This window comes from Schistocerca piceifrons, chromosome 8 (genome assembly GCF_021461385.2).
Source record: "Schistocerca piceifrons isolate TAMUIC-IGC-003096 chromosome 8, iqSchPice1.1, whole genome shotgun sequence".
Taxonomy (NCBI): Eukaryota; Metazoa; Arthropoda; class Insecta; order Orthoptera; family Acrididae; genus Schistocerca; species Schistocerca piceifrons.
The window spans coordinates 360,115,323-360,126,833 of record NC_060145.1 but is presented as its reverse complement, the minus strand read 5'-3'; positions in this window follow the sequence as shown (position 1 = coordinate 360,126,833).

Below are 11,511 nucleotides of genomic sequence, written 5' to 3'. Positions count from 1 at the left end.
ACAACAGAGCGTAGTAAATGATGCCCTCTAGCTATAAAATCACAAGAGCATTACAAATTGAATGGGTGCACTTTTTACAAATAAAATGTGAACTATAAATGCATATCTTCTGATAAATACTTAGTTTTCTACAAAATAAGAGAAAAGGAAGGGGCGATAAAGCTTATGTTATCAGTTTCTGCTAGTGATAAATAGTTACCTAATATAGCTGATGTCAAGGAATTCGCAGTCAGCGAATTAATTTCGAAAATTTTCACTGGGATTAAGATAGGATGATTTAGTGGGCCAGTCAAGGTATGCTACACTATGCCACAATTTGTCAGATCAGGAACGTACACGTGCAGTCTTGTGACAATGGCTGTTGACATTTTGGAAGATGGAAATTTTACGAGCATATGCATTATGAAGATGTAGAAGAAATGGCAAAACCTTGTCGCCGACGATGTTGAAACAAACATCCTGATCCACGTTCACGGTAACCTAAATGGCTAGACCCAGGTAGGAAAGACTCAAGCAAAACATCATTATTTTAGAAATAGTAAACAATCAATCAGTTGAAAATTGGAAGCTTTATGAAAACTCCTTTACCGTGCTTTCAGCGTTTATAAATCCGTCGTCTTCAGAAATAAATACCCACTGGATTACATGTTGTGGCAGATGTACATTAAAATATAGCCGAAAGAAGTTAGTCAAATATTAAAATTTCACTTGCCTAATAAATTAAATCATGCACAACATTGTTGTTGTCATATGATATTTCCACATCGGTGTATTTATTGCAGAGGAAACCATGTTGTGCACGTTTTAATTTATTATGGAGGTGAAATTATAATGTTTGACTGACACCTTTCTGCTATATTTTAACGACCTCTCCAACAACTTGTAATCCAGCTATCTATATTTACTTCGGAAGAAGACCATTTTATAAACGTTGAAACCATGGTAAAGGAGTTTTCATAAACCTTCCAATTTGCAAATGATTGCCTGCTCCAGTTATGTACAAAATTTCTAAACATCATTGAGCCATCTCTAGTATGACCTACACACTTCATGTTAAGCAACTTCTTGGCTCCTCCGTGTACTCGACGTCTTGAAACCTTTGGAAAACAGACAACATCTCGACCCGTTGGGCTACACTACACTCAACTTAGCTACTGTCGATATTCTGTAATGTTTGTTCCACTGCAGATGTGAAGCTCTGTGTGCTAGAGACAGGAATGTGTTTTGTGAGATACCCACCCCCAGAAATAGATCTCGTACCGTTCCCCCCTCAATGTTTACACAGAAACTGGATGAGATGAACCAGCATTAATTGACGGCAGAAATTCGTTTCGTGATCGATACCGATTGCCCCTGGCAAGATGTGACAGTCGTCTCTGATCCCTGTTGGTTAGGATCTTTTTTACAGTCATTGTTATTACGCTGTGTTACATGGTTGCAAGTGCTACACTATTTCTTGTAAAAATGTTCGACAGTCCGTGTTGGAACACCAGCAAATTTGGCAACTTAATTCACAGTGTAGGCATGTGCACACCCAAACATATTAACTCCTTTCTACCAGTCTATCATGTCTCCACGTTGACTTACCTTAGTGCCCTGAGTGCATACAACCGACAATCACATACATATTACTTCACTACGATGTCTTACGTCAGCAGTGGCGGTCACATGTTCACTTGATACCATTTCAGTCTACACCAGCTACAACATTTCAAAGCGAAAGTGTGCTCTTTCATGGATGTGACTAATATTTTTTACGGTGAACTGATTATGCAAGGTAGAGTGCTATGACGTTAGATATTAATTATACCTGAAAACACATAACACTAGATTTGAAACTTCCTGGTAGATTAAAACTCTGCGCCGGACCGGAGCTCGAATCTGCGACTTTTGCCTCTCCGCTACAGAGTAAGAATTCATTTCGGAAATAATCCCTCAGGCTGTGGCTAAGACATGTCTCCGCAATATCCTTTGTTTCCGGTGTGCTTCACCTGGAAATTTTTCGGAGAACTTGCAAAATCCCCTCGCTGTGCCAAACCATATAAAAATTTCACAATTTAGCTGTGATTCTGTAGAAAGTGGTATACGAGGTGCGACAATAAAGTAACGAGACTAATTTTCTTTGCAACATGTGGCAACCCTGCAGGCTTGCATAGGCACAATATCTTTGACCTTGGTCTATAAGCTGCTTCTAGTCCAAGCGGCACATCGATGCAGCTGCTCAGTCGTGAGTTGTGCTGTAATAAGTTAACAGGTGTTTGTGTCTCTTGTCACGGGAATGGAACCGCATAATATTGCGCAACGATATACCATTTCTTTTTGCGTTAAACTGGGTGAAAACGCGAAGACAACTCACGGTAAGTTTCATAAGGCTTTTGGAGAGGAGGTTATGTCAAGAGCTCAAGTTTTCCATTGGCATAAAATGTTTATTGAAGGCCGAACGAATGTTGAAGATGAAGACCGCAGTGGACGACAATCATCCTCACGGACGGATGTCAGCTTAGCCAGGGTGCGTGAACTCTTACGATCTGATCGAAGATTATCTGTGAAAATGACTGCAGAAGAACTGAACATCAATCGAGAAACGGTTCGTCTAATAATAACTGAATATCTTGGTATGAGAAAGATTTGTGCAAAAATGGTCCCCAAAAATCTCACACCACAACAGCGAACAACACGGAAAAATGTGGCAGCCGATCTGTTAGAGCAAACAGAAATCAATCCAGAATTGTTGAGCCGTGTTATCACTGGTGATGAAAGTTGGTTTGTTCAGTACGATCCAGAGACAAAACGCCAAAGTTCGCGATGGTGCTCAAAGGGATCACCAAGACCAAAAAAAGCTCACAAGTGAAATGCATGCTTGTGTGCTTCTTTGATTCCAAGAGAAGAGTGGGTGCCTCCTGGACAAACAATTAGCCAATGTTACTACAAGGAAATTTTAGGGGGACTTCCTAAAAGAGTTCTTCGTGTCCGTGCCAACACTGCTGATAATTGGATTGTGCATCACGATAATGCGCCACCCCATACTGCTCTGCCAGTACAGCAATTTTTAACCTCAAAACAAATTTCACTACTATCACAGCCACCTCATTCACCTGACTTTTTTCTATTTCCAAGAGTCAAAACGGCGGTCAAGGGACACCATTTAAAAACAACACAAGATGTACAAAAAGCTGTGAAGAGGGTCTTGGAGGATATTACAGAAGATGAGTTTCAGAAACGTTACCATCAATGCAAAAGCGCTGGAAAAAGTGTGTGCAATCAGAAGGGAACTACTTAGAAGGAGACAACACTAAACTCGACTAAAACGGTAAACAACATTTTTTTCACATCAGTCTCATTACTGTATTGTCGCACCTCGTAGGTAACGTACGGTGTGACTGACAGTCCGTCCGTCTAACTGACATGCAGAGGGCCCGAGTACGACTCCCAGGCGGGTCGGAGATGTTTTCCGCTCGGGGACTGGGTGATAGATCGTCTTTATCATCATCGACACACCAGTTACCCAGTCTGGGATCGGCTGGAAAGACTTTGCAACTCTCTGGCCGCACTTTCGCAAGTGGCGACTTCCAGCCATCAAGCCATACGATCATTTCGTATCAGCATAACTGGTCACGCCTTCTCACCAGAGTGTGCACTACTTGAAATGAGTCTCGGGATGCCATTAGGATGCATTTGTTAGCAAATATCACAAAACAGTAACAGTTTAATAGCCTGAGACGATTGATTTCAAAAAGTTAATAAAATTCGAAAGCATGGTTAAGCCGACTTTCGTATATGAACAGAGTTCGGCTACAACTTATCGACGACTGGGGTGACCGGCACGCCGCCGAAATCTCTTGCTTGTGTCATAAACTTTATTACGTAAAGCATGGTAGCTCTTCGTGCATCTTCAGTAATTTAATAATTTCATTTGTCTACTGAGTTAACTGGTTTGCTGCGCAGCGATATTATGATATTAAACTGCTGATGACCCTGTAGGCTCTCCCTGGTATTTCCTACGTCAAAAGTGGTCTTTAATAAACAATATTTAATAAAGAGAATTCTGAGTTTCTTGTCAGAAAACTTGTGGTTCTCCTACGTATTACTGCTGACCAGGATTTGCTCTTAAGGTTTACTACCGCGCCATATGGTCCACCCGTCATTACCGCCTTCGTGGGATTCAACTTCCGACTCACTGACATCATATTCTGCAGCACGGCTAAAGGCAGGTGAGGTACTGGTAGAAGTAAAACTGTGAGGGCAGGGCGTTAGTTGTGCTTCGCGGTAACTGAGTTGGTCTTATACCGTGAAATTTACGACCTCCGCCTCCCCCCCCCCTCAAAAAAACTTCTACTGCCAGATGGGGCGTTCCGACGCTCGACATGCCTGACACCTCACGGCACCATTTCTCGGAACGCTACGGTGTAACAGCCCAGTCCCAGTCAGTGAGCGGAAGACGTGCCCGAAAAAATGCACGCTACATCTCCCCCGTCTTACCTTTCTTTGTTTTCTCCTTTATTTCTCGTTTTTGGTTTCTGTTTCTTCTCATGCACCAATGTTTGCGTTCCTTGAGCCAACAGGGAACCCTACCCTTATTTAGCACAGCTGGGACAAAAAATAAAAATTGAAATAAATAAAGAAGTAGCAGAAAATTTAAAAAGTAGTAAAAGTAAAAAATAAATTCATTAATGACGCCCATTCTCGAACACATCAATATATTTCCTAACTTGACACAGGGATCGCCATGGGTGATGGGAACGTAATGGCCAGATTTTGGGTTGCGACCCCAACTCACTTCGCCCCCCCCCCCCCCCCTTTCCCCGTGACAATCGTTGTGCTCCTCCTTATTAAAAAAAAATCATGACTGGGTCACTTTTTTCATTATACATAAAACAACTGAGTTGGTAGAGCACTTAAGCAAGAAAGGCAAAGGTTCCGAGTTCGAGTCTTGGTGGGGTACACAGTTTTAATCTGCCTCGAAGTTTCAAATCAGCGCACACTCTGGAACGCTCGAGTTTTTGTTATAGCTCTGCATGTTGCTTGACTGTGACTGCTGAAAATTCTTCCTGTTCAGTGAAAGGATTGACTCATTATTTTTGTTGTCAACTGAAGCACATATCTTACAGGCTACATACGACCCATTGCCTTACGAAACTGCCATTAAAATTGTAGAGCTGCCACAAGTTGCATGTAACTTTTTCTTTTTTTTTACATGTTTCAATCGAACACGCGAGCATCTTCAGGTATCACGTGGCCGAGGGCCATTCTTTTCAATTATCGGGCTGTGTAAACCACCGCCTCCATACATAATTTCACGTACTCGTATGGTGTCGGCACTATACATAGCCAGATATTTGTAACCAGTGTCCCTCGGCCACGCAGTCTCTGAAGAAACATGTATATATAAAAAAAGTAAAAGTTACATGCGACTTGCGGCAGTTCTACAATTTTAATTTAGAACGGTTGTTATTCCCCTGCTGCTAAACGCCTGCGCTCGCTCGAATTGATATTGTTACAGTCGCGGAGGTGCACTGATACGGTGAGATGTGGTGGAGGGACAGAAGGCAAAGATAAGATCAGATAACAGAATGCCGGAGAGGTAAAGTGCAGATACGTGACTACCATGAATAGTATGTTTCAGATAACGATTCCAAATATATCTCTTTTAGCAATTATGTAACTGAACTGACCTTGTCCCTTTATCTATTTATTCACTTTATATTACATTTATTCAATGTGAAGGACGAGTGGCAAGTAATGACCTCTGTGTTCATTATGTGTCAAAGTTTAGTAGCATCGACGAGAAACAGTTTGTGAGACGCACAGTGAGGCAGCTATAAATGAATGATAATACTGTGATTGAGATACATGAATCGAATTTACTACGAAAGTAGAAGGTATACGTAAGACATAAACAGTTATGACGAGATTACATAGTTTCTTTCATAATACGAGTAACAAAATAAGGCGTCAGCATTTCCTGGATGGAAATTAGTATAAAGGCACTTCCTGTCATGTTATGTTATTGCGTTATTAGTAGTTTGGCCAACCTTCGTTCTTCGTAATTACGTCAAAAATCCTCTTCCGCATTGATTTTGTTAGGGTTTGTAGTTCTTGTAGTGATATTGTCATCCACTCACGTCACCTCACATACGGCCTCAAAGTGTCTTCCACTGCGATAAACACGCCTTGCAAGTATCCTCCAAAGGTGTTCCACGGAGTTTAAATGTGGGCTACGTGCTGGCCAGGGAAAGACATCGATATGTTTATCTTCTGACCACTTTTTGATTGTAGCAGAAACGTACACAGATGCATTACAATGTAGAAACATTAAATTTTCGCCCCCTAGGTCCTCATTTACTGTAATTATTTCTGTCTGTAGCATCTCATTGTACTTGTTAGACTTAATTCTAGTCTCCATCCAAACAATGCGTCACTTATAATTAGCGCAGCACGATGCCCGAATGATTACACCTGCACCATCAAAATTGCTACTCATTCTTACCTTCTATTCTGTTCTCAGATCACGCCAACAATATTGAACTCTATCTTAATTAATCTTCTTATCATCACTAATGATCACTTTATTCCATTCTGAAGTCCATGACATACGTTTTTTATAAGTTATAGAGTGCAGCAATCAGTCGTCCTTTTTTAGATTGATTGCGGCACTCTATAATTTATGTCACATAACAGTCGCTGAGTACACCCACTTTTCCAATGGAAGGTAACCTAATACGTTTTTTTAGTAAACTCCAATCCAGGCTGTTTATGTTTGGCTGTTAGAGCGGGTTTCTGCAAGATCATGTGACAGAATTTGTCGTACACGTGTGACTGTCACTAGCAACTGTAAATCAGCAACAAACTTGAGACAAACAACGGTTCTTGGCTCTTTCTTTGCGCAAAAGTAACCTTTTCTATGACTCAAATAATTTTTTACTTTGCCCATATTTTCCTTTCTGTCCATATCGTGCGCCGAATATACCGAAATTATCAAACACTGTACTTGAACAGTTCAACTTCTTGACAATTTGACGATTAAAGAGTCCCTTTTCCTTGTACTGACGATTTTGGCTTTTTCGTCACACGATAACGGCTTTCCGCGTGGTTTATGTACACGACACGCTGTCACTAGTGCTGTCTGTTCCATATTTTCAGTAAAGGTACGTACGTACACAATAACACTGCACAGGGCCAATTGCCTTTATACCGATTTTCACCCTCTAGCACCTGAATCGTTGATACCTTGCTATGCACTGTACTACTGACATAAAATACTACACCATTTGACTGCATTTGTCGATATACTGCGTTTCACACTATTGTATATATACTGCACACAACTACTCCAGCCGGTAATGTTAATTTTCCTGCAAATGGATGAGCCTTTGTATACAGGGTGAAAAGTATTTAAACCGACAAACTCTAGGAGGTTGTAGGGGACATCAAAACAAATATTTTTCCCTAATGTCATTTTTTCCTATGAGGATTATTTAAACCGGTGGAGGCCGTATTACGATCTTCAGTTGTTAGAGGGCGTATTACGCTCTTCAGTTGTAGGCAACTGCTGTCCACCAGTGTAGTAGTGCATTGTCTCTGCTTACTAGTGGAGCGATACTCCTGGAGTGAGTACAATGATATGGTTGGTGCGTACTACGTAGCGCACCACAACGGACGAGCTGCACAGCGGGTTTATCAACAACAATATCCTAATCGCCGTATCCCGCATCATACGACCTTTGCTGCTGTGTACCAACGTCTGCGTGAGACCGGGTCATTTAGCAAATTACCTGGACAGAGACGCCGTCGCACGGTAAGAAAGCTGCAATTTGAGGAAACTGCCTTGCAACATGTGGAGCGGGAGCCTTCAATCAGCATTCGTGCAATTACACGTAACATGGGGACGAATCAGACAAATGTAAGAACAGTTCTTCGAGAGCAATTGTTACGTCCATTGCACTTACAGCGTGCCCACAACCTGGAACCAGTATTATCCACCCAGAGCACAGTTTTCGCAGTGGTACCTGTAACAGTGTGAAATGGATCCTACATTTCCATCCTCTGTGTTGTTTACCGATGAAGCAACGTTCGGTTGTGATGGAGTCTTCAACATTCACAATTCGCATGTTTGAAGTGAGGATAACCCACATGCCAAAGTTACTAGCGCTCATCAAGTGCGGTTCTTCGTTAATGTGTGGGTCGGTGTTGTTGGGGACTGTTTAACTGGGCTGTATCTGCTACCTAGGTCATTAACTGGCAGGCACTATTACAATTTTCTCGCCAGAGCATTGCCAGAATTGCTGAAAGATGTCCCGCTCCCTACAACGCATGTGGTTCCAACATGACGGGGCGCCGGCACATTTCAGTCGTCGTGTGCGTCGATTCCTGGAACGACGGTTCCCAGAACGTGGATTGGCGGAGGTGGTCCTGTACCATGGCCTGCTCGATCCCCAGATATGCCCCCTCTGTACTTTTTTGTGTGGGGAGAGATGCGCAACCTTGTTTACGCAACTCCTGTTGCATCAGAAGAAGATCTGGTTGCCCGGATAGTAGCAGCAGCAGGAACAATTCAGGATACTCCTGGGGTTTTTGCCCGTGTCAGATAGAACATGATCCGACGGTGTAACCTTTGTTCACGTGTCAATGGAGGCATTTTTGAAAATATACTGTAATTGAAATTGGTTTGTGTTAATGTGTTGTCTCTTGGTCATAAAAAATGGAAAGGTGTTTGTTGGTTTAATTGATTTGCAGCCACGGAAATCTTCCTTTACTGGTTTAAATACTCCTCATAGGAAAAAATGACATTAGGGTAAAATATTTGTTTTGGTGTTCCCTACAACCCCCCAGAGTTTGTCGGTTTAATTACTTTTCACCCTGTAGATATCCGCTACTGTAGTGGACATTCATTTTATTGTTGTGGCATAAACGGAACCCAGTTCAAGAAAGTCATCACGGCGTTGACAAGAAAGCCGCTCACGTAAAATGGACTATAGGCAGCAAGAAAGGCAGAGAACCAACTGGCAACGTCGCAGTTTACTCTCTGGCTGTAAACAGGTCACTTCGTGCGTGTACAGCAGTCTCCTGGAATTCGCGTGGTGTTCACAAGGAGGAGTTTCTACCGCCGGATCATTTGAGGACGTCGACGAGCGCCTGCCGGTCGCAGGCGGCGGCCAGGTCCAGGGGCGTGTGGCCCCAGCAGTCCCTGGCGTGGCGGTCGGCTCCCGCTGCCAGCAGCAGGCGCGCCACCTCTGCGCTGGGGTTGGCCACGGCCCAGTGCAGCGGCGTCATCAGCAGCTGGTCGCACGCGTTCACCTCCGCGCCCGCGGCCAGCAGCAGCCGCACCAGCTGCGCGCCGGCCCGCGCCGCGGCGCCGTGCAGCGGCGTGCGCTGCGATTGGCTGCGCGCGCTCGCGTCGCCCCCCGCGTGCAGCAGCCACCGCGCCGCCTTCTCGCCGTCGCCCTCGGCCGCGCAGTGCAGCGCCGTCCGCCCCCACCTGTCGCGGGCGTCCACTGCCGCCCCCGCAGCTAGCAGTGTCCGCAGCTCCCCGACGTCGTCCAGGCCCGCCGCCTCGTGCAGTCTCTCTGTCAAGTTGGCACCGACTCTCTCTTCCGACACTGTCCTGCAAAATGACAGATTTTCTACTGTCGATGAAGCACTTGCGGTACAAGAAAGATCGGGAGAATGAGGACAGGCAAACGTTAGTAGAGATTCGTGCTGCTGTAAAAAGAGCGTTGCGCGAGGCATTCAACCACTATCACGGTCATACCTTAGCAAAAGACCTTGCTGAAAACCCAAGGAAATTCTGGTCTTAGGTAAAATCAGTAAGCGGATCGAAGGCTTCCATACAGTCACTCACTGATCAGTCTGGCCTGGCAACGGAAGACAGCAAAACTAAAGCTGAAATTTTAAATTTAGCATTTGAGAAATCTTTCACGCAGGAGGATCGTACAAACATACCGCCGTTTGAGTCTTGTACAGATTCCCGTATGGAGGACATAGTGATAGACATCCCTGGGGTTGTGAAGCAGCTGACTGGGTTGAAAATAAATAAATCGCCAGGTCCTGATGGGATCTCAATTCGATTTTACAGAGAGTACTCTACTGCATTGGCTCCTTACTTAGCTTGCATTTATCGCGAATCTCTTGCCCAATGTAAAGTCCCGAGCGACTGGAAAAAAGCGCAGGTGACGCCTGTATAGAAGAAGGGTAGAAGGACGGATCCTCAAAATTACAGACCAATATCCTTAACATTGGTTTGTTGCAGGATTCTCGAACATATTCTCAGTTCGAATATAATGAATTTCCTTGAGACAGAGAAGTTGCTGTCCATGCATCAGCATGGCTTTAGAAAGCATCGCTCCTGTGAAACGCAACTCGCCCTTTTTTCACATTATATCTTGCAAACCATGGATGAAGGGTATCAGACGGATGCCATATTCCTTGACTTCCGGAAAGCGTTTGACTCGGTGCCCCACTGCAGATTCCTAACTAAGGTACGAGCATATTGGTTCCCAAGTATCTGAGTGGCTCGAAGACTTCTTAAGTAATAGAACCCAGTACGTTGTCCTTGGTGGTGAGTGTTCATCAGAGGTGAGGGTATCATCTGGAGTGCCCCAGGGAAGTGTGGTAGGTCCGTTGTTGTTTTCTATCTACATAAATGATCTTTTGGATAGGGTGGATAGCAATGTGCGGCTGTTTGCTGATGACGCTGTGGTGTACGGGAAGGTGTCGTCGTTGAGTGACTCTAGGAGGATACAAGATGACTTGGACAGAATTTGTGATTCGTGTAAAGAATGGCAGCTAACTCTAAATATAGATAAATGTAAATTAATGCAGATGAATAGGAAAAAGAATCCCGTAATGTTTGAATACTCCATTAGTAGCGTAGCGCTTGACACAGTCACGTCGATTAAATGTTTGGGCGTAACATTGCAGAGCGATATGAAGTGGGACAAGCATGTAATGGCAGTTGTGGGGAAGGTGGATAGTCGTCTTCGGTTCATTGGTAGAATTTTGGGAAGATTTGGTTCATCTGTAAAGGAAACCGCTTATAAAACTCTAATACGATCTATTCTCGAGTACTGCTCGAGCGTTTGAGATCCCCATCAGGTCGGATTGAGGGAGGACATAGAAGCAATTCAGAGGCGGGCTGCTAGATTTGTTACTGGTACGTTTGATCATCACGCGAGTGTTACGGAAATGCTTCAGGAACTCGGGTGGGAGTCTCTAGAGGAAAGGAGGCGTTCTTTTCGTGAATCGCTACTTAGGAAATTTAGAGAACCAGCATTTGAGGCTGACTGCAGTACAATTTTACTGCCGCCAACTTACATTTCCCGGAAAGACCACAAAGATAAGATAAGAGAGATTAGGGCTTGTACAGAGGCATATAGGCAGTCATTTTTCCCTCGTTATGTTTGGGAGTGAAACAGGGAGAGACGATGCTAGTTGTGGTACGAAGTACCCTCCGCCACGCACCGTATGGTGGATTGCGGAGTATGTATGTAGATGTAGATACTATGTATACATTGA